This window comes from Psammomys obesus, unplaced genomic scaffold, assembly GCF_907164565.1.
Source record: "Psammomys obesus unplaced genomic scaffold, mPsaObe1.curated_primary_1811, whole genome shotgun sequence".
Classification (NCBI taxonomy): domain Eukaryota; kingdom Metazoa; phylum Chordata; class Mammalia; order Rodentia; family Muridae; genus Psammomys; species Psammomys obesus.
Genome location: NW_026586173.1, coordinates 8,013,205 through 8,019,204, shown reverse-complemented (window position 1 = coordinate 8,019,204; position 6,000 = coordinate 8,013,205). Strand labels below are relative to the sequence as shown.

General features: G+C 41.7%; 1 pseudogene; it reads right to left on the bottom strand.

Moving 5' to 3' along the window:
- Window positions 1-6,000, bottom strand: part of LOC129672050 (ADP-ribosylation factor-like protein 4A) — a 143,186-nt pseudogene that overhangs the window by 136,667 nt on the left and 519 nt on the right.

The following is a 6,000-nucleotide window of genomic DNA, read 5'->3' as shown; positions in this document are numbered from 1 at the left end:
TATCTATCTATCTATCTATCTATCTATCTATCTATCTATCTATCTATCTATCTATCTTTACTCTAGTGTCATGCAATGCAGATCATTATATGTGTGACCTGTCTTTTCCCACATCTTTATAAACATGCTATTATACCTTCAAGATTGTCCCTGTCATCAGTTCCTCATGGGCCAGTATTAGTCTAGAATCTAAGACCAGAACATCTAGGGTATAAATTTAAACAAACAATATTATTTATTATTTTACATTGGATCCCCTCCAAATATGTACGTATTTTTGCAGTTATTCCAAATCCAGAAATGGGGCTCCTTTGGTATCGAACAGATAAGATACTGAAGCAATTGCCTCCGTTTCATGCCTGTCTGTTCCTTGGTTCCCATGAAACCCACCAGCTCACCAGTCCTTTAGGCAATCCAGTGAACAGTGACTACAAGGGCAGTGGGTTTGTTCCTTCAAAGATCTCTCCTCTTTCATTCTGCATTTTATACAGATGGTCACTGAGACTTTCTGAGCCAAGAGACGCAAAGCCAACAATGAGTGTGTATATGTGTGTGGGGGGGAACAGCAACTGAGCAGTGGCTGTGACAAAGCAATCGATCTGATGGTTCCACATAGAAGGCAAATGTGGACTCCTGAGGCCAGGCCCACCCTTGAACAGAGGCAGGCTCTGGGTCAGGGGAGGAGTCTCCTTGCTATTTCCAGTCTCTGCCCTTCTCCATTCTCCTTTCTTAGTAGGAGAAAGTATTATCCACACAGGTTCCTTTTTTAAATTTTTACTAATTACACTTTATTTACTTTATATGCCCCCTGTAGCTCCCTCCCTTCTCCCCTACTAACCCCTCTCTCCCTTCCCCTTCTCCACACATGCCCCTCCCCAAGTCCACTGATAGGTGAGGTCTTCCTTTCCTTCCTTTTGATCCTAGTCTATCAGGTCTCATCAAGAGTGGCTGCATTGTCTTCCTCTGTGGCCTAGTAAGGCTGCTCCCCCCTCAAGGGGAGGTGATCAAAGAGCAGGCCAATCAGTTCATGTCAGAGACAGTCACTGTTCCCATTACTACGTGACCCACTTGGACACTGAACTACCATGGACTAAATCTGTGCAGGGGTTCTAGGTTATAAACATGAATGGTCCTTGGTTGGGGCATCAGCCCCAGTAAAAGACCCCTGTGCCCAGATTTGTTGGTTCTGTTGCTCTCCTTGTGGAGCTTCTGTCCTCTCCAGATATTACTATCTCCCACTTCTCTCATAAGATTCCCTGCATTCTGCCCAAAATTTGGCCATAAGTCTCAGCATCTGCTTTGATACCCTGCAGGGTAGAGCCTTTCAGAGGCCCTCTGTGGCAGGCTCCTGACTTGTTCCCTGTTTTCTCCTTCTTCTGATGTCCATCCTCTTTGCTTTTCTGAATGGGACTGAGCATCTTACCCAGAGTCCTCCTTCTTGATTAATTTCTTCATGTGTACAGATTTTAGTAGGTTTATTCTATATTATGTCTAATATCCACTTATGAGTGAGTATATACCCTGTGTGTCTTTCTGCTTCTGGAACACCTCACTCAGGATGATCTTTTCCAGTTCCCACCATTTACCTTCAAATTTCATGATTTCCTTGTTTTTTATTGCTAGTAATATTCCATTGTGTAGATGTACCACAATTTCTGTATCCATACCATAGTTGAGGGGCATCTGGGTTGTTTCCAGCTTCTGGCTCCACACAGGTTCTTATTCCCAAACTCTTCATTACCTTTTGGTATGTGTTTCAGTGGCCTTTAGACATGGTATTTTTTTTTTTTACATTGGATAAAACTTTACAATGGAGTAATCAGATAATGGTGGTGTAAATGGGCAGATTCCTGTAACATAGGAAGTACTGTAGCAGTGGGGAGGAGCCAGGTGTAGTTCAATAGCAAGGACTCTGAGATGGGGAGCAGCTTTTTTCCTTTTCCTTGGTTGAGCCCTAACTCTCAACCACAGGTGAGTCAGACTTGGCATGGCAACTATGACAAGGTTAGGACTTGAGCACAGTCCACCTAACAGAGTCCTTCCTTTCTCAGGAAGGGGGAATGTTTGTCTCTTTCTCTCCCCAGAACACTGCTGTCTACCCCACGGCAGTTGAATAAATATTTAATGTTTTGATGAGTGCATAAATGAATAAAACCATAGGGGAACTTTTTTTGTTGGCATATCAAAGATAGGTACTGGAAGTGATTCTAATTCTGCCTACCTAGTTTGCTCAGCTGGGAAATTATTAAACCCCTAGAGGGTTATTCCAAGGTAGTGTAACATTTTTTAGATGACAAATAAGCTGGAAATGCTGAATGAAATTCAGATCTCATCATTTAGAGGTGTAAGTGTCCTTCCTACCTGCTTAGATAGGAGAAATAAGGAAGGTAGAGGTGGTAAGGTGGAGGGATCCAGCTCTGGGGCTGCTTGTTTATTTCCAGGTTAAGACCATTTGTTTCCTTTCCTTTCCGTTGGGGCCAGATGTGTAGCTCTGTTCTGGGCAGCAGAATGTGAGGAATTTCTGCCCAGGCAAGCTTCATTCATAAAAGTCCACCTTCATACTCATGCATTTGATCTTTGTCTTGAACCAGCTGAGGATGATGACAGAGGCCAGAGGGAGTCATGATGACTAGAACTAGGCCGCTGGCTGAACTCTTGTGATTGCTACTTCAAGTGGGTGAGCAACAACAAAAAAAAACCCCTCTGCCTGAGACTGGGGCTTGCTGTGAGAGCTGGTGCTTGCTGTTAGGATGGATCTGGGATATAACAGTGCCACACTATGGGAGAGGTCTCTCCCTGCTACTGCAGGGCAAATTAAATGAAATTGCTCTCTGAGTGCTTTAGGCCTAATGGCTTAATTATTGGAACTTTCAAAATTGATTACTCTGAAGGTTTTTGTTTGTTTTCCCTTTCTACAAAAGAGTGTTGATTTTTGAAGGCGGAGAATGATGGATTGATGTGAACTTTATTCTTAAGGGGTTCCCACCTAATTTGGCTGCTTCTGACCTTAGCTGGTCGCCTGACTCTAATATCCTGGGTACCTGTGCTAAGCTTGTAAGTTAGAATCAGGATTCTCCTTCACTAAGCTCATTCTGGCTGAAGCCATTTCCTTCCCTTCAGCTGCCAGTCTTTTTTGTTTTCGGTGATACCTTGGTAACTGACCACAAATGGGTACTTAGTTGAGTTGATCAGAAAGGCCCTGAGAATTTACCTTGATCCAAATTAGACCAGCCACAACGATTCTGCAGTAGAAGTCAGTTCTTTGGCAGTGAAACTTGGATTTGTCCTGGTTCCCTGAATAATGACAAGAAACCACTTACAGGACTGAGACAGATGAGAGGGTAAAGTCCAAGCAAAAGTACATTTCACATCCCATCCAATCACAGGACAGACGTCCCCAGTCAGATTAGCATCATGGCAGCGTCTCCATGGCTAATGGGTTCCAGGTGCTTCCTCCACGCCTCATTAATAGGACATGCTTCCCCGTCGCAACTCGGTACTCCCAAGAGAAACGGAATCAGAAGAATCAGCTGATGTGGACATCTGGATGGGATTGAAATGTTTATACTTGAATAATGTAGCACATGCACATTATAGACATAACTTCTTAAGGACAAGAAATAGCACAGAGGAGGCTAGGTTAGGCTTTTGAGCACTCTTCAGAAATACCTACTGTGTGCAGAGCAATGACTTCCATGTGTTTGGAGAGCACATGGCGAGTGAACAAAGAAGAACAAGGCTCTGTCTATGTTTTCAAGGGTCTTGGCGGCTAGTGAGCAAAGTGGTGCAGTTATTTATAAGGCAGAAAGACATGGGAGGCAGCTAGAGGCAGGCACTCATGGGCTTTGTAGGGTGAGTAGAAGCTTGCCTGTTAAAGGTTGATGATTGGTTTAGTGGGGGACACATTACGCAGCGTTGGAACACATAATTTACCTTCAGCCAAGATGACACCATTTATTGTGTATATATACATAGGTGTTTCATATACTGCATATTTACAGCCATGATATTGAAATCTTTGCAGTAATGTGGGCAATATCATTTTTGAAATTGTATTCTCACAGAGTAATTAAGTAAAGTGACTTTATTATGTTTTTCCATATTTATGGTGTTAATTAGAGAAAAGAGGGATGTTTTGTCAGTCTACGTAGCTCAATTTGAATGCAGATAATATTCTTACCGCAATAACATCACTTCAGGAACACTTTTAGTGTGCCAGGTACCCCACACCAAGTAACTCATTAATAAGATACTGTTATGGCCATTTTAAGGATTGGGACTCCGGAGCTTGAAAAGGTTAAATGGCTTACAAGTGGCCATATAGTTTAGAGATTAAAGAAGAAGTTAAATAACCCCTAATAGATCTACCCACATATGGCGGAGTCGCTTAATGAAGTCCTCATTGCCATTTGTTGGGGGAGAGGGTAGGTTTCAAAGCAAATGGCTTGGCTCAGTTAGGATGCCTGAGGGAGAAACATTCAGCTCAAATCATGTGATGTGTAAACACAGTAACTGGAGTTCTTCACAGTTATTGCTCCTGTATGAGGCCTTGTCTGTGCAGAAGACTTGGAGAAGATGGACCTGCCATGGCTGTCTGTGATGGTTCATGATAACCAAGTCTGGAGTCTGTGTCACGCTAGAGAGTGTCTATGCACTAAGAAACTCCTGGGCAAAGCTAGAACATAGAATGAAGACGACTCCTGAGTGGAAGGCCTCCCTTTGTATTACGGATGTACTGTGTGCTGTGCACCTCCCAGAATGCCCCTACACACCCACTGGGATGATCTAAGCATCTTCACGTGAAGCAGGGGCTCAGGATGCCACTAGAAACCTCACTAACCACCACACACTGCTTGTTTTGTGCTGTTACCAGCATCTTTGCATTTTCTATCACCATGTGATATACAACACCTGATTACAGTCATTCTGACTATACCATATAGTTTTTAAAATTATCTGAAATGTACTCAGCATCTAAGTAATAATTTATATGATTTTGCTTAAAGAGGTTTTTTGTTGTTGTTGTGTTTGTATCTCTCCATTCTGGTTTTTTTTTTTTTTTTTTTTTTTTTTTTTTTTTTTTTTTTTTTTTTTCCAATCCTATTGTTCTGCCTTTTGGGGAGGGTTGCTTAAATACTGAGTGTCATCTTAATTTCCTCACCAAACTCATTAAAAGTAATACTTTTTGTTCTTTTTAGTATTTTCTCATGGATAACAATATGCTTTTTTAAGTTCTAAATTCCAATAAATAAAAATATATGTTCACATAAAAATTTGGCACAAATAGATTTTCAAAGCAGGTTTGCTTATTGTATTCGCAGACCAAAACCAGCCAATGTGTCTTTCAATGAATGAGTTCATAAGTTGTCATGGAACTTAAGAACTTAGTATTCCATGCCATGGAATACTACTCAGCAATAAAAAGGGAACAGATTATTGACATAAGCAGTTTTGTGATTCTTTGGAGGATATTCTGAGTAGGAAAGGCAATCTCAAGAGTTTGTACATTATCTATTTGTATTTACATAAAACTTTAATGGCAGCATTTTGAGCCCCAACAGTTGGTCAGTGAAGAATAGAGAACAGGAAGAGAGAGTTAGATATGGCTTTAAGCAGGCAGCACACATCATCTGGGTGGCTGTGTAGGTGGTTCTCTGTATTGAGTGTGGTGACAGAAACACTCATGTGTGTGTTATAACTATATAGAACTACACACACAAGTAAGAAAATCTGAGTAAAAATATGTTTATGAGAATGTCAGGATCCTGCTTCTGATATACTAAAGTTTCATAATCCATTACTTTGGAAACAAATGAGAGAGGGGCCCTATGAAGTCTCCATATTGTCCCTCATGCTGTGGAGAGGTGGAGTTTGGCTCAAAGTTTCAAATGTTCTGGTTTGTACTTGGTTACCCTGCTGCACTGAGACCTGTGGTGACATTGCACTCCAATGAAGGGGAACACCACCTCACGATTGCATGTTGAGAGGAAGAGGAAAGGT